Here is a 21,231-nt window from a genome sequence, read left to right on the forward strand (position 1 = left end):
TACAAGGTCTCCGGGAGAAAGTTTTCCCCAAAAAATGAGTGTCATGGCGTCCAGCACATGTAGTAGATGAAGTGCATGAGGTGATCCCCCGGTGTGTGCAATATGAGAGTCCTGAGAGATGTGAGAGCTCCGGATCTCTCTGAAGACACCAGTGTGATCAGGGGAGGAAGGAAGAGGACACAAGAAAGGGAAAGCTCCTCATACACTAGGAGATTATTGAAGGAGAATTTGGAGAAATCTTCTCACTACATTCCATGGATTGATGAATGGAGATCAGAAGGAGTTCAACATTTCATTTCCTTTTATCATCTCATTTTGGAATGAATGGAATTTACTGAATGAAAATCACATTCACTGCTAGAAATTCATTCCTTGGAGAAAAATCCCCCCTCCTGCTCCTCCCCATGAGATTCTATTGTGTCATCTCAGAGAATGGAGGGAGGGGTCCTCTTTGTCATTCCCCCTCCCTTGCACTGTTTGTAGTCAGTGTGGCCCTAAGGCGTCTGTGAGGGAGGGGCCCCCTGTGAGGAAGCTGGCTCACAATGTGATTGGAGTCTTCCCACATCTGTATTGCAGACACAGAACATCCCTCACACCTCACAGCCAGGACAAGAAGCCTTCATCTTCCATCGGGGACACAGAGGAGAACTTTCCCCTGATTGTGGACACTTGTGAGCAGAAGGAAGCCGAGAGAGAGCATCCGAGAGGACCTCAACCATAGAAGACTCATCAGAGGAGCCAAGATTGACCATCCGAGAGGACCCCAACCATAGAAGACTCATCAGAGGAGCCAAGAGGGACCATCCGAGAGGACCCCAACCATAGAAGACTCATCATAGGAGCCAAGAGGGACCACCTGAGAGGACCCCAACCATAGAAGACTCATCAGAGGAGCCAAGAGGGACCATCTGAGAGGACCCCAACCATAGAAGACTCATCAGAGGAGCTCCACATCAGCTTTCAGAACAGGACACCATCAAACAGGTATTGATCTCCCACTGAGCACCACTAACTCCCCATCCCCCTGGTTCCTCCCTGTCCAGGTCCTTGTTTCCCCCCTGCTTCCCAGTTTCCCCTGTATCCACCCCCTGTCCCTCACTTTGTACTGTTCACCCCTCTTTCCCTCGTATTGCCCCCTTCCCATCTCACTGCCCCCTGTCCCCTTATAGCCCTCTTTCCACACTTCTGGTTCCCCAATTACCTTCCTGTCCCCCCAGTACCCCTCGTCCAACCGCTGAGCACCAGTGCCTCTTGTCTCTCTATTGAGCACCTCTGCCACCCCGTTCTTGCCCCATTTTTTCCTACTAAGCACTAATGCCCAACACCCCCCCCCCCCCAGTGAACTACAATTTTTTTTTAAATCAACTGATAACTGATAATAGCGGGCATCCCCCTCCCCCACTGACAACAAATAATGGGCATTTATCCCCCCATTTAACCATATCCTCCACTGTCCCCTCACTGCCCCCATGTTGTGTGTCTGGTGTGGGGTGTACATGGATAGTGGGAAGAGGGAGTAACACAAGGATTCTAGCTTGTAGGGGAGTCTGAGGAACCTCAGAAGTGTGTGCTGATTACTAGACTGATCCCCAACCCTCATAGTGCACCAGATTGTATGTAAGATTTGTATCTGCCTGTGTGTGGTCAGCCAGCTAGATATGGGTGGAGTCTCCCTCTAGTGGTGATCAGAGGTATTGCAGGCTGTCCCAAGTCTATCACAATAATCTCCCTCTCCTTCCCTCCTCTTCCATACAAGGTCCCCTCCTGGTTTTCTAGTTCCCGTGGTCTTCCATCCTTGTCATGTGTGTGGCAGTGGTGGGATAATAGAGTGTGTGTGCTGTTATACAGCTGTTACCCCTGTCTAGGCTGGGAACTTGGGGTTCTCCTGACAATCTGCCAGCGTGCTGGGTGATTTCTGTGGATATTCAACAAATGGAGGTACCTTGTGTGTTGTCCGACCCCCCACATTCCTGTACCCCGATACTAAATGCCCCTCTACTCTATATATTGTGTTGTACATTACAATAGTGCTGACCTCTCTACTCTATATATTGTGTTGTACATTACAATAGTGCTGACCTCTCTACTCTATATATTGTGTTGTACATTACAATAGTGCTGACCCCTCTACTCTATATATTGTGTTGTACATTACAATAGTGCTGACCTCTCTACTCTATATATTGTGTTGTACATTACAATAGTGCTGACCTCTCTACTCTATATATTGTGTTGTACATTACAATAGTGCTGACCCCTCTACTCTATATATTGTGTTGTACATTACAATAGTGCTGACCTCTCTACTCTATATATAGTGTTGTACATTACAATAGTGCTGACCTCTGTACTCTATATATTGTGTTGTATATTACATTAGTAGATCTCTCTCCATTGTGTGGATGTGGTGGGATGGTCGGGGGTCACCTCTTGGCCAATGTTTTTTTACACAGATGGATTTCCTGTTTGTTATTCCAGAGGCTAAAAAAAGGTTCTCCATATTCCAGATCCGCTATTACTAAGTGATTTGATTGGTTCTTAGTGGATTCAGTAGATTGTTTTGCAGGTCTATGAGTTGTGTGATAAAGTTCCTCCTCCTCCCATTACAGTCCACACCACTAGAGTAGTGATCACTTCTTGGACTTTTCATCATCAGGTTTCTGTGTCTCAGATCTGGGAGGTCCGCTCTTCCTTTTACATTCTCTAAGTTTTAGAAGATTGATGTATTGACCAGTTTGTCCATTCTGACCTCCCACCCATGAAACCTCTGCTGCAGCCAGAACTCATTCACTTAGTGGTGATATCTCTACTGCGGATAAATGACAACTTCCAGTTTGGTGGCTATGGATGATGGAGCCACCACTGTCCTAGCAACCAATCATGCTGTGCGAATTGCCCACTTGCATCCTAGCAATCGATGATGTCATTGGTTCTGAGATGTAGGTCACACAAATATCTGCATTCGAGCAACCAATAATACCACACAGCACAGTGTCACTGGGTTCTAGGACACAGGTGGTCAGGAATATGTGATTTAGGGGTGAAGTAGTGATATTTAGTCAGTTTAGTGAATAACATCACCTGGGAGCCCCTTACTCTACTTTCAGCTGCCAGTTTGGGAAATGTCATTTGTAGTGAGATTCTGCGGGGAACAGATAGTCTGGTTGGTCTGCGTGTTTTTCTGTGGCATGTTGGAGGGATCTACTTAGCTGGATGCCATTATTATTATGGATTTTTATTTTTTGTTACATTTTTTTTTGGGGGGGGGGGTGGTTGCTGTTTGGACTTTGTCGTTGTGTTTTTGTTGTAAATGAGTAACCAGGCATACAGTACTATGGGTCCCATTACTCGTTCATGTAGGGGGAGCAGGATATCTGGGGGCCCCCTTTTTTATTTAAAATATTTATTTGTTGTAGGTTTTCTAGAGACATTGAACAATAATTCAAAGTGTATAATAAAGTAACCATTATACAAAAAAAAGGAGAGAAGTAGGGGGATAGAGGAAAAAGGGGTGGGGTGGGAATTAATGTAGGAAAAGGATGGGGGAGGGTAGGGGTGCTGGTACGGTATAGGATATTACCAGGGTAAAGAAGACATGAGATAATTATGTGTATTATTTGTCCACAGATGGTTTTGGCAAACAAAAGGACAACATAGTATACAGCAGATAAAGTAATATAACAATATCAAATAGTAGGTAGGTCAGGAAATAAAAATGTAGTCATATGGAGAAGGTGTGGATCCCGTGGGTTGGTGGGATATTAAAGAGGATATTGTGAGGTAATGATCTGTATGGTAAAGTTGTAGGGCACAAAGCGGGTGATGCAGCCAAGAATGCCAATGATATGAGAACTTATCTTGCGATAAATGTGCTTTGGCAAAGAAGTATTCATGTTGAGCATCTTCATTTAAGGTGTGAATCACATTTCTGATGGCTGGTGAGGTTGGTGGTTTCCAATAGGGATGAGCCCGATGTTAGAGTCAAACATAAGTTTGGCTCGAACATCGGGTGTTCGCATGTTCGCCAAATAACGAAAAAAGTTGGGGTGTTCGCAAATTTGAAAGTGGTGGAACACCCTTTAAAAGTCTATGGGAGGGGGCGTGGCTTGGAGCTTGAGGGGAATGGAAGCTGTTTAGCTGAGCTCTGCACCTCTGTGACTCAGAAACCCCTTCCAGCACTGATAAAATCGGCGATGGGCAGAAGAGACAGCTTGCTCACAAGCCACAGACAACACAGATCGCAATCCCCCCCGAGACCCGGCGGCATTCCGGAGAAATTTGAGACACAATCTCAGAGGACAACGGGACATGCTGCTGCCAAGGTGGCGCTGCTGGAACACGAGGTAACAAACAGTGAGGACTCTATGTCGGCCTCAGAGGATATGGGAAGGGACTCAGAGCACCCTGATCACCCGCTGCGCTTCTCAGACATGACAAACTTTGCAGCAGACATTAAAAATTAATTTTCCTCAGCTATTACTGAGAGATCGCAGTGCATTGGCAGCTGCTGATTGGCCAAAGCATGCACCTTACCTGCATGCTTTGACCAATAACAGCACGCTCTTCTGTGAGAGCCATGATTGGCCAAAGGCAGGGTGCCATTGGCCAATCATGGTTCAGGGGGCTGAGTCCACGCCCCACACTATGGAAGGCTGCTTACATAGCGGTCGTACATAGTTTTATGAATGAGAGCAGCAATAAAACTGTTGTAAAGGAAATAATGTCATTTAAAACTGCCCGCGGCTGTAATGTATTGTCGAATCCACATACAAATCATTGAAAAAAATGGCATGGGTCCCCCAGATCCTTTTGGTCTGGTATGGATATTAAGAAGAACCCTGCACCAAAATTTTAAAAAAATGGCGTGGGGGTCCCCCTAAAATCCATACCAAACCCTTTTCCGAGCACACAACCTGGCAGGCCGCAGGAAAAGGGGGGGAACAAGAGAGCCCCCGTCCTGAACTGTACCAGGCCACATGTCCTAAACATGGGGAGGGTGATGGGAACAAGGGCCTCATCCATACAACCCTTGCCCACTGATTGTGGGGGTCTGCAGGCGGGGGGCTTATCAGAATCTGGAAGCTCCCTTTAACATGGGGCCCCCAGATCCCGCCCCCCCAATGTGAATGGGTATCGGGTACATTGTACCTCTACCCATTCGTCAAAAAAGTAAAAATGACAGGAGACAGTTTGGGACAATTCCTTTATTAAAAAATAAAAAGTGTCCTGCGATGTCCATTTATCTTCAATCACAGCGCTGACAACCCGAGAAAAAAAAAAACATAAAACGAAAAAACTCCGCCTCCATGGGTGGCGTCCCCACGACTGCAGCCTTTTTGCGATGACAGCTGTTATATAGCTGAGGGCGGAGACACCCGGTGACGTCAACGGGTGACCCTGCCTGCCTTTGACATTACGTGACGTCACATCACGTCAGAAGGGGGCGTTGTCACCCGCTTATGTCACCAGGTGGCCCCATCCTCAGCTATATAACAGCTGTAAGTGCAAAAAGGCTGCAGTCGGCGGGATCCTCCGATCGAGGCAGAGTTTTTCCATTTTTTTTCCCTTAGCTCGTTGACGCTGTGATCGAAGATATATCTACATCGCGGGACTTTTTTTTTGTTTAGTAAAGTAATTGTCCAAAACTGTCTACTGTCATTTTTCCTTTTTTGACACGTTTTGGTGAATGTGTAGAGGTACAATATACCCGATACCCATTCACATAGGGGGGCATGGAATCTGGGGGTCCCCTTGTTAAAGGGTGCTTTCAGATTCTGATAAGCCCCCCACCCGCAGACCCCCACAACCTGTTCAGGAGGGGGGTGCTCTCTCGCCCCCCTTTTTCCTGTGGCCTGCCAGGTTGCATGCTCGGATAAGGGTCTGGTATGGTTTTTGGGTGGACCCCCGCGTAATTTTTTTTATTTTGGCGTGGGGTTCTCCTTAAAATCCATACCAGACCTGAAGGGCCTGGTATGGATTTTGGGGGGCCCCCCCACGCAATTTTTTTTTTTAATTTTGGTGCAGGTTTCCCTTAATATTCATACCAGACCCAAAGGGCCTGGTAATGGATGGGGGGGATTTTTATGTATATTGATGGGACCCGACAATACATTACAGCCGCAAGCAATTTTAATCACTTGCCGACCAGCCGCCGCAGTTGTACTGCGGCAGAATGGCCCGGCTGGCAAAACAATGTTATGTAATGTCGCTTCGTGCTGTGGACACTAGGGTACGTAATGGGTGACCCCCTCTGACATCAAGGGGAATGCCACAGGGAAGTCCCGTCAAGTCCCTGTGCATCAGAGGGGGACGGGGTCACTGGGTGGCCCCGCCCTCCATTATTTAAGAACCGTCAGAAGAGGAGAAGCATCACACAGCAGGAGCCTCCCATCCAATCGTAAATGTGGAGTAGCCCGAGAAAAGAAGATGAAGAGAAGAAGATAAAGAGAAGACACCGCAGTGGAAGATGCCGGGTGAGAATACCGGAGGAAGAACCAAGAACCAAAAGAAGAAGAAGATGGAGGAAGAATCTGAAGGAAGATAGAAGATAGAAGAAATAAGAAAGAAGATGGAAAGAAGAAGCATTTAAAAAAGGAATTGTCAAAAACTCTCTTGTCATTTTTAACATTTTTGACAGTTTTTTTGTGAAATGATAGGGATACTTTTGTACCCCCTTACCATTTCACACAGGGGGGGGCCGGGATCTGGGGGTCCCCTTGTTAAAGGGGGCTTCCAGATTCTGATAAGCCCCCCGCCCACAGACCCCCACAACCACCGGCCAAGGGTTGTGGGGATGAGGCCCTTGTCCTCATCAACATGGGGACAAGATGCTTTGGGGGGGACCCCAAGGCACCCTCCCAATGTTGAGGGCGTGTGGCCTGATATGTTCAGGAGGGGGGGTGCTCTAACATCCCACCTCTTTTCCTGCGGCCTGCCAGGTTGCGTGCTCGTTTTTTTTTTTATTTTGGCGCGGGGTTCCCCTTAAAATCCATACCAGAAATGAAGGGCCTAGTATTGAATTTAGGGGGACCCCCACGCCAGTTTTTTTTTTAATTTTGGTTTCAGGGTTCCCCTGTGGGGAATTCCCATGCCGTTTTTATCAACGAACTTCTATGTGTATTGTCGGACCGGCAATTCATTAATAGCCGCGAGTAGTTTTAAATGACTTTTTTCCTTTGAAATGTCATTTTGCTGTCAGACTGTTCTAAACACGGGAAACATGCGCCCCTTTACAGGCATACTATAGACACCCCCAAGGTACGAAATTTAAAGGAATATTACACTTTTATTGTTTGACTTTAAGCATTATTAAAATCACTGCTCCCGAAAAAACTGCCATTTTTAAAACTTTTTTTTGCATTGATACGTGTCCCCTGGAGCAGGATCAATGTCCCCAAACACTTTTTATGACAATACCATGCATATAAGCCTTTAAAATTAGCACTTTTTATTTAGAATGTTCGCGTCTCATAGACTTCAATGGGGTTCTAACGTTCGTGCAAAGTTTTGGTCTGTTCGCAAGTTCTGGTGTGAACCGCACCGGGGGGCTCATCCTTAGCAGGGAGAAAAGATTTATGGGAATAGTGTCCTATAGGGTAGTGGAGGCAGGACTAAACCCACACGTTGCTGCCATGGAGTCCATCAGGAAGGGAAAATTACAGTAAGTATTTTGATAGGAATTGTCCATTTTTTTGCATTAATACATGTCCCCTTGGGCAGGACCCAGGTCCCCAAACACTTCTTATGACAATAATAACTTGCATATAAGCATTTAAAATGAGCACTTTCGATTTTTCATGTTCGTGTCCCATAGACTTTTGCCTGTTTGCAAGTTCTGGTGCGAACCGAACTGGAGAGTTTTTGGCTCATCCCTAATGGTAACTATTCATTCTCTGTATTATTGTATATATTAGATAGATAGTTAGGATATAAGGCATAATGTCTGATATTTATCTGCCTTGTGTGAACTACCATTCATTTATGTATGCGTTACATATGTTTATTTCATGTGGTACGCCCCTTGTATTACTGTTATTATTATTCCTTTCCTTGTTTCCCCACCCATCCCAGTTTTTGCCAGGACATTCGCTCTCAGGCTTGAGGGCTCAAATTATTATTTTTTTCTGCAAACTACGAGATGTAGTTTCCTAGGCGGGGGGGATGTAGCACCCTGATGTTTAGGCAGGGTTGCTCCTAAATGTATCCATCCACAATCTGTATTCACTGGGATTCCACACAGGAAGGCCTCACCATCCCTCATTATTACAAGGTTGGTGGGATGGAGCATCTAGAACATAGATGGAGATGTGTGGATTTTATATATGTGATGTCACAGTAATAAAGCTTATATGTTACAGATGATATTTTCTCTCATTTTCTTGATTTAGAGTGGAGATCCAACCGATATAGAATTTGAGCTTAAAGCAGAAGAAAAAGACATGTATGTGAGGGATGATCAGCAGTCTATGGAGGAGGATGGAATAACGGGGACATTTATAGAGGAGGACACTCCTACAGAGATCAGCACAGGTGGGTCATTAACACTAAATACATTCCTCCACCCATACTGCTCACTGATTGGTCCAGAGTAGGGTGGGGACTGGGTTATATCAGCCTTTAATACCCTGGTCACTTTCCTGAACTGTGTTCCCTGTCCTGTATTTCTCTCGGATAATCTTCCTTCTCTGTGCTGCAGACACAGTTTATGTATCTAGGATGGATTTATGGAGATTCTGGGGGTTCAGCTGGCAGCAAAATGTTGATTTTCTCTATAGGTGTTGCTTGTGTTAGACATCTGAGGTATGTGTCTTACATTCTGTCCCATACCCGGATCTAGCCAGATCTCTGACAGAGGAATTCTCCCGGGGTTACTAGTTCTGTTGTTTGCTGGCAGTGCCGGGTGGAGGGATATGTCTGTATAGCAGGGGTAGGCAACCTTAACGAGGAGGAGATCTACCTGAACAACATGGGAAAAGTCAAAGATCACCAGGCACAGTATTGCCCAGTGTCACCTCCTCAAACCTGATTTAAACCTCTAATTGCCATACTACTGAGTCACAATAGTGTGCATTGCACCGCAATCATGGGTGTAAATCAGGTGGTGAGAAGGCAACATATCACCTCCTCACCACCTGTCAACACACACATGGATCGCTTTTCAGAAGAGCAGCAGTGTACCGCATGCCAATTTTAACCTATTTAAGTAAATAAGTGCACTCTGCATGCGCCCCACAACTTCATGCTTCTGTAAGGTCCAAAGGGTTAAAGCAGGTGGCGAGAAAGCAACAACACTGCCTGCTTTAACCCCTTCTTTTCTGTATTGCACAAGGTATCAGGGCACTTGCAGAGTGGCCTCATTCACTTGAATGGGTTATGCTTGGTATGTGACACACCTATCAACCATGACACCCATCAACCATGACACCCACCAACCATGACACCCACCAACCATGACACCCACCAATCATGACACCCACCAACCATGACACCCACCAACCATGACACCCACCAACCATGACACCCACCAACCATGACACCCACCAGCCATCAACCATGACAATGCATATAACTCCTGCTGCAGCTACGACATATGTACACCCCTGGCCACAGCAGCTAAAGGGGATGTGGTTGGGGCAGGGCGGATAAAAACACATTTTTACTATGGGGTTTTACCACCCCTCAAACTACAAATGTAAATGAACCCTTACTGTTCTGAGCCCCTATAAGGCTGCTTTCACACTGATGTGCTGCAGTTTACCTGCACCACAGGTGCAACGCAGTGCATCTGCAACTTTCCTGGGTTAGCTGCACTTTGTCATAGACTTCTATTATATCCTGCAGGTGTGGGGCACTTTCTGAAAGCGTATCAAATCTCCTGCATTCAGAAAGTGCAGCAAACCTGCAGGATATAATAGAAGTCTATGTATAAGTGCAGCAAACCCGCAGAATATAATAGAAGTCTATGGATAAGAGCAGCAAACCCCCAGGAAAGCTACAGGTACACTGCACTGCACCCACGGTGTGGGTAAACCGCAGCACATCACTGTGAAAGCAGCCCTGTACTAATATGCTCGGTGTATTGCTTCACATTGACCTGAAGATCTCTTCCTTCTGCTGCTGGCACCACTCTGGAGACCACTAGCCGAGATTAGAGGTGGAGTGCAGTTGGTATCACTCCATACGGCACTGGAGGTGGCACTACAGAGGAGACATCGGCAGGTCAGCAAGCTCAGACCGAGATCTACCAGTCACGTAGTCGTGATCTACAAGTTGCTGACCCCGCTGTATAGTCTCAGACCCGAGACAAGAAGAACTCTCCACATAGTATAGATCTATAACATCTCTCACTTTATTACATAGAAATATCTGTCACACACATCGGTAGACATGCACAGTGTATCTCCTCGGCGCTCTGTCCAGCCGCAATGGGCGTGATGACGTTAGAGTCTTATGCTCCGCCCAACGTGCTGACATCATCACATCAGGGATTGGATCAGTGATCAAGCCCTTGATGACCTCATCTGTTGTGTGGTTTTTGTATATGATTTAAAGGGCCAGTGCTGCATATTTTGGAGGAATTCTGTTATATCTCATATCTGGGTATTATGTGAGCAGCTTCCTGATTACTTATTTCATTTCAGGGTGGAATCAGATTATAGTGGTTTGATTTTATATCTGCTGATGTGATTGGAGCACAGACTTTTACATGTTGATAATAATGTGATAACATCCTCAAACTTTGGAACCTTAAACAGAAAGTGATAATGAGGGAGGAGTCAATAAACCAATGATGGTGGTCTTCAGGATCAGTCCAGTCTTCATCTTGGTTGTTCTCCCCCCATCCTCACTCTCTGACCTCTGGTGGGGCTCAGCCCCGCTGTTATTCATGACTAAATCATGGACTAAATCTGGGAGTGCAGGACTTCTTGTGTTGGGAAGATGACAATGAGTGATAGAGGGGGTGGGGACACTCGTCCTATAATCCCCTCATCACTGTCACTCCTATAAAAGACAGTTCTTGTTGTGTCCTCACTCTCTGACTAAGGTCCATGAATAAAGAAATGAACTGGTAGGAGATCAGAGGACCCATTTACTAGTTACCTTGAGTGGGAATTGTAAGATCCTCAGAGACAAAGCTGCCTGATGTGGGCGGAGTCCTGGTTTAGGGGAACCAATCTGCTCATGTCTAGTAATAATCTTTCTATTTCTATTTTAGTAGATGGACGGGAGATGAGGAAAACCTCAGAGGATTGTCTCACTTTGTCTCCAGACTGTAAAGTAGAAGATGAGGACATCACACAGTATAGTCCAGGAGAAAACCCGACTACCTCAAATGTCCATCCGGCACCACACAGTGTAGATGGACCATCGTATTCCTCTTATCCTGAGGAACCTCAGACTGTGAGGGACGGGGCCGTCCTTCCAACAGAGAAGAGATTTTCCTGTACTGAGTGCGGGAAGTGTTTCCATTATAAATCCAGGCTTAATGAGCATACAAGATGTCATACAGGAGAAAAGCCATATTCCTGTCCTGAGTGCGGGAAATGTTTTTCACATAGGTCTTATCTTTCCAGACATCAGAGATCTCACACAGGGGAGAAGCCGTATTCCTGTTCTGAGTGCGGGAAATGTTTTTCAGACAAGTCCAATCTTTCCACACATCAGAGATCTCACACGGCCGAAAAGCCGTATTCCTGTTCTGAGTGCGGGAAATGTTTTTCAGAGAAATCTTATCTTTCCATACATCAGAGATCTCACACGGGAGAGAAGCCGTATTCCTGTTCTGAGTGCGGGAAATGTTTTTCACAGAAGTCTAATCTTTCCACACATCTGAGATCTCACACGGGAGAGAAGCCGTATTCCTGTTCTGAGTGCGGGAAATGTTTTTCAGACAAGTCTTATTTTTCCACACATCAGAGATCTCACACGGGGGAGAAGCCGTTTCCCTGTTCTGAGTGCGGGAAATATTTTTCACAGAAGTCTGATCTTTCTAGACATCAGAGATCTCACACGGGGGAGAAGCCATATTCCTGTCCTAAATGTGGGAAATGTTTTTCAAGGAAGTACCATCTTTCCACACATCAGAGATCTCACACGGGGGAAAAGCCATATTCCTGTCCTGAGTGCGGGAAATGTTTTTTAGACAAGTCCAATCTTTACACACATCAGAGATCTCACACAGGGGAGAAGCCATATTCCTGTCCTGAGTGCGGGAAATGTTTTTTAGACAAGTCCAATCTTTACACACATCAGAGATCTCACACAGGGGAGAAGCCATATTCCTGTTCTAAGTGCGGGAAATGTTTTTCATACAAGTCCTATCTTTCTAGACATCAGAGATCTCACACGGGGGAAAAGCTGCATTCCTGTCCTGAGTGCGGGAAATGTTTTTCAAGGAAGTACCATCTTTCCTTACATCAGAGATCTCACACGGGGGTAAAAGCCGTATTCCTGTTCTGAGTGCGGGAAATGTTTTTCAGTGAAGTGCAATCTTTCCACACATCAGAGATCTCACACGGGGAGAAGCCGTATTCCTGTCCTGAGTGTGGGAAATGTTTTTCAGTGAAGTGCAATCTTTCCACACATCAGAGATCTCACACGGGGGAGAAGCCATATTCCTGTCCTGAGTGAGGGAATTGTTCCTCAATGAAGTCCTGTCTTCCTGTACATCAGGGATCCCACACAACCCTCGAGGTGTATTAGTGCCTTGAGTGCGGGAAATGTCTTCTATATGAATGTTGCTGGACATCACAGCTCTCATGTGGGGAAGAAGCACACCCTGATATACCCCTCAGATATACTCCATGGCTGATCTCCATCATATAAGAAGCAGGGGGATATATTTGTGGTGAGTGTGTGAAGGGGGGTGTGAGTCCCTGGATGTCCTTTATTATTGGCCCGTACACAGGGAGGACTTGTCTCACAAATATCCCACTTATATTGTGTTTTATCACTCCATGTCAATGTGCTATGTCTATCTAAACAAGGATGGACAATGTCACTTGTCATTTGTAACACTTTGTATTTTGTAACTGATTGTTCAATAAGAGATCTTCCAATAAAAATAATTAAAATATAAAAATGGAGTCATTGCCTTTCATTGATATGTGATGTAAGCTTTGCAAACACTTAGTGTTCTCATTTTTTTTAATTGTTGAATGAATATGACAAGAATTCACTCAGCTTTGAGGAATGTTGTCCATATTTTGTTTCATACAGTGATTTCCTATGATCCCTCTAGTGACCACAGTGCGGTATTGTTGTATTTTTACTAATGTGAAGCCTTTTACGAAAAAGACTTCATTATGGCCACTAGAGGGAGCTGACCATCATAGGAAATCACTTTGTTAACCACTTCAGCTCTGGAAGGTTTACCCCCTTCATGACCAGGATATTTTTTCAAATTTAGCGCTGTGCTAAATAGTGCTGGAAATTGCGTAGTTATGCAAAACGTTTTAACTTTTTTTATTACATAATATATTATATACAGTATACATATATACCGTATTTATCGGCGTATAACACGCACCCCAAGCTTAGGAGGGAATTTTAAGGAAGAAACTTTTAGGAGGGAAATTTAAGGAAAAAAACTTACATTTAAATGCCCGTCAATGCAGCCTCATCGGTGTCCATCTGCTGCAGCCTTGTCAGTGTCCATCTGTAGCATTGTCCCTCATTGCAGCCTTGTCCCCCATTGCAGCCTTGTCCCCCATTGTCCCCCATTGCAGCCTTGTCCCCCATTGCAGCCTTGTCCCCCATTGCAGCATTGTCCCCCATTGTCCCCCATTGCAGCCTTGTCCCCCATTGCAGCATTGTCCCCCATTGCATCCTTGTCCCCCATTGCAGCCTTGTCCCCCATTGCAGCCTGGTCCCCCATTGCAGCCTTGTCCCCCATTGTCCCCCATTGCAGCCTTGTCCCCCATTGTCCCCATTGCAGCATTGTCCCCCATTGCAGCCTTGTCAGTGTCCATCAGTAGTCTGCAGCCCATTCCAGCCTTGTCCTGTGTCGTTTGCAGTATATCTGGCGTTTAAAAATGGCGCTGCCGTTCTCAGCCGCTCTCGGTGGCTCTATCGTTGGCTTTCGGCCATTCTCGGCGGCTTTCGGACGCTTTCGGCAATTCTCGGTGGCTCTCGGCCATTATCGGCGGCTTTCGGATGCACTTGCTTTCGGCAGCACACGCGGGACTGCGAGAGCCGCCGAGAATGGCCGAAAGCATCCGAAAGCCGCCGAGAACGGCCGAAAGCCACCGAGAATGGGAAAGCCACTGAGAATAGCCGAGAGCGGCCGAAAGCTGCCGAGAATGTCCGAAACCCGCTGAGAGCCGCCAAAAGGCTCACAATCGGTGGGGGATCAGCGTATAACATGTACGCACGATTTTCCCCTGATTTTAAGGGGAAAAAAGTGCATGTTATATGCCGATAGATACGGTATATATATATATAATTATTTTTAATATATTTATATAAATAAAAAATGTTAATCATTTTTCTTTTTACTTTCTGCTATAATACATATCGAATAAATTAAAAATCAAATTACTTCATAAATTTTGTCCAAAATGTATTCTGCTACTTGTCTTTGGTAATAAAAAAAATCCCAATAAATGTAAATTAATTGGTTTGTGTGAAAGTTTTATAGCATCTACAAAGTATGGGATATATACTGGAATTTTTTTTTATTATACCGGTAATGGTGGTGATCGGTGACTTATAGTGGGACTGTGATAGTGCGGTTGACGCTGGGTGGGAACTGACTAGCTGACACTGACATCACCAGTGACACTAATACAGAGATCAGTGATAATACTACACACTGTCACTGTACTAATGACACTTGCTGGGAAGGGGATAACATCTAGGGGCAATGAAAGGGATACCTATGTGCCTAACAATGTGTAATGTGTGTACTGTGTGCTGATTTTACTAGGAGACCCCTAAATGTCAGGAGATGTTTTTTTTTTTAACCACTTCAATCCCGGACACTTATACACCTTCCTGCCCAGACCAATTTTCAGCTTTCAGTGCTCTCACATTTTCAATGACAATTGCGCAGTCGTACAATGCAGTACCCAAACACATTTTTTCCCCACAAATAGAGCTTTCTATTGGTGATATTTGATCACTTCGGTTTTTATTTTTTGCGCTACAAATAAAAAAAGAGTGATAATTTTGAAAAAAAAAAAACAGTTTTTCTTAGTTTCTGTTACAAAAGTAAGTTTTCTCCTTGACTGATGGGGTGGCACTTATATGCAACATGTATTGGCGGCACTAATATACAGCACTGATAGGTGGCACTGATAGGTGGCACTGGCAGCACTGATCAGAGGCGCTGGAAGGCATCACTGATGGGCACAGAGTGCCATCCCTAATGAGCAATGATTGCCATCCTTGGTGGGCTCTAGTAGGCTATCTTGGTGGCCATGGGTGGGCATCCCTGGTGGTCCTGGGTGGGCATCTTCGGGGGGCTGCACTGATAATCAATCAGCGCAGACCCCCCTGTTAGGAGAGCAGCCGATTGGTTCTCCTCTACTCACGCCTGTCAGTGCAATACACAGCTTTTCCTGTTTCCACTGTGATTAGATGTGATTGGACACAGCTGATCACGTGGTAAAGAGTCTCCATCAGAGGCTCTTTACCTTGATCGGAGATGCGGTGTGTCAGAATTCGGTGTGTCGCGGCTTATCCTGCTGGATGTCACATGACGCTCAGTCAGGATAATGAAACCACTTCCTGGCTGTCATTTTGCTATATGGTGGGTGGGAAGTGGTTAAAGACGGGAAGTATGGAGCAGCTCAATGAATAGACCTCCTAGCAATGCTATTACCAGACTGCAGCTAGGGGGAGCTCTAATGTTTAGAGTGTGACCACAGAAGAGTGATCCCATCTAGCTCACCTTACCTCCTTTACTGCCAGAGGTCTTTTTGTATTTTTAAAGCAGAACTCCGGGATTGGCAAAAAAAAAATCCCCCATTATTACACCCCCTCCCCCCACACACACACAAAACACTAAACAGTTATTACATTTGTGAAATTCATTACCATTGAAGAGAAAAGTAAAATTGAATTTTCAGGAAGTCAGCTCTGCAGTTCAAAAAATGTATCCTGTATTCTGCCCAGGAGGATCTGTTAGAACAGTGATGACATCATATCCTCTCCCCCCTCTTTACACTGTCATTGAACTACATTTCCCATCATGCTTTGCAAATTGCAGTGAATGTGGGAGGGGACACTAGGCCTATACATGTAAATGTGAACACGCCCACTTTACCATAAATCACGCCCCTCATTCTGTAGACACACTGCTGAGCACAACACAGACAGTGAGGGGAAATTCTTATAACTGTAAAGCATGTCTGTGATCTCCTCTCCAGACACAGCAACATATTTACCTTACATGATTTATGTAATCATTACTGAACTGTACACACATCCCATAATGATATATTATACACTCTGTACTCTGCTGTAATTCAGTATTAGAAATATTCCTCCTCCTCATTAGGGATGAGCTTCGAGTTCGAGTCGAACTCATGTTCGACTCGAACATTGGCTGTTCGCAAGTTCGCCGAACAGCGAACAATTTGGGGTGTTCGCGGCAAATTCGAATGCCGCGGAACACCCTTTAAAAGTCTATGGGAGAAATCAAAAGTGCTAATTTTAAAGGCTAATATGCAAGTTATTGTCATAAAAAGTGTTTGGGGACCCAGGTCCTGCCCCAGGGGACATGGATCAATGCAAAAAAAAGTTTTAAAAACGGCCGTTTTTTCAGGAGCAGTGATTTTAATAATGCTTAAAGTCAATCAATAAAAGTGTAATATCCCTTTAAATTTCGTACCTGGGGGGTGTCTATAGTATGCCTGTAAAGGGGCGCATGTTTCCTGTGTTTAGAACAGTCTGACAGCAAAATGACATTTTGAAGGAAAAAACTCATTTAAAACTACCCGCGGCTATTGCATTGCCGACAATACACATAGAAGTTCATTGATAAAAACGGCATGGGAATTCCCCAAAGGGGAACCCCGAACCAAAATTTAAAAAAAAAATGACGTGGGAGTCCCCCTAAATTCCATACCAGGCCCTTCAGGTCTGATATGGATATTAAGGGGAACCCCGGCCAAAATTAAAAAAAAAAAATGACGTGGGGTTCCCCCTAAATTCCATACCAGACCCTTCAGGTCTGGTATGGATTTTAAGGGGAACCCCGCGCCAAAAAAAAAAAAAAAAAACGGCGTGGGGTCCCCCCAAAAATCCATACCAGACCCTTATCCGAGCACGCAACCTGGCAGGCCGCAGGAAAAGAGGGGGGGACGAGAGTGCGGCCCCCCCTCCTGAACCGTACCAGGCCACATGCCCTCAACATTGGGAGGGTGCTTTGGGGTAGCCCCCCAAAACACCTTGTCCCCATGTTGATGAGGACAAGGGCCTCATCCCCACAACCCTGGCCTGTGGTTGTGGGGGTCTGCGGGAGGGGGGCTTATCGGAATCTGGAAGCCCCCTTTAACAAGGGGACCCCCAGATCCCCCCCCCCCTGTGTGAAATGGTAAGGGTGTACAAAAGTACCCCTACCATTTCACTAAAAAACTGTCAAAAATGTTAAAAATGATAAGAGACAGTTTTTGACAATTCCTTTATTTAAATACTTCTTCTTTCTTCTATCTTCCTTCATCTTCTGGTTCTTCTGGTTCTTCTGGCTCTTCTGGTTCTTCCTCCGGCGTTCTCGTCCAGCATCTCCTCCGCGACGTCTTCTATCTTCTTTTCCTCGGGCCGCTCCGCACCCATGGTATGGGGGGGAGGCTCCCGCTCTTCTCTTCTTCTTCATCTTCTTCTCTTCTTCTCTTCTTTTCTTCTCTTCTTCATTTTCTTCTCCGGGCCGCTCCGCAATCCATGCTGGCATGGAGGGAGGCTCCCGCTGTGTGACGGCGCTCCTCGTCTGACAGTTCTTAAATAACGGGGGGCGGGGCCACCCGGTGACCCCGCCCCCTCTGACGCACGGTGACTTGACGGGACTTCCCTGTGACGTCACGGGGAATGCCACGGGGAAGTCCCGTCATGTCCCGTGCGTCAGAGGGGGCGGGGTCACCGGGTGGCCCCGCCTCCGTTATTTAAGAACTGTCAGACGAGGAGCGCCGTCACACAGCGGGAGCCTCCCTCCATGCCAGCATGGGTTGCGGAGCGGCCCGGAGAAGAAAATGAAGAAGAGAAGAAGAGAAGAAGAGAAGATGAGAAGAAAAGAAGAAGAGAAGAAGATGAAGAAGATGAAGAGAAGAGCGGGAGCCTCCCCCCCATGCCATGGGTGCGGAGCGGCCCGAGGAGAAGAAGATAGAAGACGCCGCCGAGGAGATGCTGGACGAGAACGCCGGAGGAAGAACCAGAAGAGCCAGAAGAACCAGAAGAACCAGAAGATGAAGGAAGATAGAAGAAAGAAGAAGTATTTAAATAAAGGAATTGTCAAAAACTGTCTCTTGTAATTTTTAACATTTTTGACAGTTTTTTAGTGAAATGGTAGGGGTACAAAAAGTACCCCCTTACCATTTCACACAGGGGGGGGCCGGGATCTGGGGGTCCCCTTGTTAAAGGGGGCTTCCAGATTCCGATAAGCCCCCCGCCCGCAGACCCCCACAACCACCGGCCAGGGTTGTGGGGATGAGGCCCTTGTCCTCATCAACATGGGGACAAGGTGTTTTGGGGGGCTACCCCAAAGCACCCTCCCAATGTTGAGGGCATGTGGCCTGGTACGGTTCAGGAGGGGGGGGGCGCACTCTCGTTCCCCCCTCTTTTCCTGCGGCCTGCCAGGTTGCGTGCTCGGATAAGGGTCTGGTATGGATTTTTGGGGGGACCCCACGCCTTTTTTTTTTTTTGGCGCGGGGTTCCCCTTAAAATCCATACCAGACCTGAAGGGTCTGGTATGGAATTTAGGGGGAACCCCACGTCATTTTTTTTTTTAAATTTTGGCCGGGGTTCCCCTTAATATCCATACCAGACCTGAAGGGCCTGGTATGGAATTTAGGGGGACTCCCACGTCATTTTTTTTTTTAATTTTGGTTCGGGGTTCCCCTGTGGGGAATTCCCATGCCGTTTTTATCAATGAACTTCTATGTGTATTGTCGGCAATGCAATAGCCGCGGGTAGTTTTAAATGAGTTTTTTCCTTCAAAATGTCATTTTGCTGTCAGACTGTTCTAAACACAGGAAACATGCGCCCCTTTACAGGCATACTATAGACACCCCCCAGGTACGAAATTTAAAGGGATATTACACTTTTATTGTTTGACTTTAAGCATTATTAAAATCACTGCTCCTGAAAAAACGGCCGTTTTTAAAACTTTTTTTTGCATTGATCCATGTCCCCTGGGGCAGGACCCGGGTCCTCAAACACTTTTTATGACAATAACTTGCATATTAGCCTTAAAAATTAGCACTTTTGATTATTCATGTTCGTGTCCCATAGACTTTAACGGTGTTCGCGTGTTCGAACGAACTTTTTTCCTGTTCGCATGTTCTGGTGCGAACCGAACAGGGGGGTGTTCGGCTCATCCCTACTCCTCATGCAGCTTTGAGATCTTTCTATCAGTAATCAGTGCTTGTATGATGTATAGGAGCACATCCCTATCCGCACCACAGAGAGAGCCGGGACATGCTGCTTTACATCAGTGTGTGATACAAGTAAATGTCACCATGAGAAAAAAAAAGTGCAGCTCTAACTTACTAATCAATAATGGTGGAACCCTCTAATGTATGAAAATCTCAGTAAACTTCAATATTAGCACAACATCGGTCTCTGTGACATGTAACGTCACATATAATACACATCAAGCTGAAAATAAGACATACTGTAAAAAAATTAAACTTTGCAGGGATGGTGGAAACCCCTCCTACAGATATTTGGCCGAGGACGGTGTCAGTAAACCAGTGGATGGTGTCCACTGCTTATTAGTGCAGCCTTATCAGTGCCGCCTTATCTGTGGTCATCAGTGCAGCATATCAGGGCTCAACATTGAAGCTTATCAGTGTCCCTCAGTGCAGCCTCATAAGTGCCCACCAGTGCAGTTTATCAGTGCCCATTAGTGTGGTCTCACCAGTGCAGTTTATCAGTGCGGTCTCCATACGTGCAACTCATTAGTGCCCATCCATGCGGTCTCACCAGTGCAGCTTATCAGTGCTCATCAGTGCAGAGCAGGGATAGTTAGAAATCATTGGGATGACAGAGCGGATCTCAGGCTGACATTTGTTGTTGGTGAAATCACCGCTCCCCGTAAGCCCCGCCTCCCTGTACCGGCACTGTGATAGACAGCGCAGAGCACACTGTTCCAATGCCGGTACAGGGAGGTGTTTTCACCAACAACAACTGTCAGCCGGAGATCTGCTCTGTCATCCCGATGATCTGTGGTAACTCTCCCCGCTCTGCACTGGACAGAGATGGCGGGCGGGTGGTGGTGATGGGGGAGATGGCGGGCGGTGGTGATGGGGGGGATCGGGGAAATGGCTGGTGTTGGCGCTTCAATAATCACGGCACCATGGTTGTTATGGTGTCAGGATGATTGAAGCGCATTATTACTATAATTACATTGTTATAAAAAATTAAATAGTTTAACTCACCATAATGCAGAATCAGTGGGAGCCCCAAGTGTGTCACTTGCCACGTCACCTGTCACTAGATGCAGATTGTCACTTGCCACGTCGCCTGCCACTGTGCGGATTGTCACTTGCCATGTCACTTGCCACATCACCTGCCACGTTGCGGATTGTCACTTGCCACGTCGCCTGTCACCAGATGCAGATTGTCACTTGCCACGTCGCCTGCCACGTTGCGGATTGTCATTTGCCATGTCACTTGCCACGTTGCTGATTGTCACTTGCCATGTCACTTGCCACGTCGCCTGCCACGTTGCGGATTGTCACTTGCCACGTCGCCTGTCACCAGATGCAGATTGTCACTTGCCACGTCGCCTGCCACGTTGCGGATTGTCACTTGCCATGTCACTTGCCACGTCGCCTGCCACATGTTGCGGATTGTCACTTGCCACGTCACCTGTCACCAGATGCAGATTGTCACTTGCCACGTCGCCTGTCACCAGATGCAGATTGTCACTTGCCACGTTGCGGATTGTCACTTGCCATGTCACTTGCCACGTCGCCTGCCACATGTTGCGGATTGTCACTTGCCACGTCACCTGAAACTTGCCACCTGCTAAGGTGGTCTCTTGTGTCCCAGAGACAGGCAGCAGAGAGATGA

This window comes from Aquarana catesbeiana, linkage group LG02 (genome assembly GCF_042186555.1).
Source record: "Aquarana catesbeiana isolate 2022-GZ linkage group LG02, ASM4218655v1, whole genome shotgun sequence".
In the NCBI taxonomy this organism is placed as follows: Eukaryota; Metazoa; Chordata; class Amphibia; order Anura; family Ranidae; genus Aquarana; species Aquarana catesbeiana.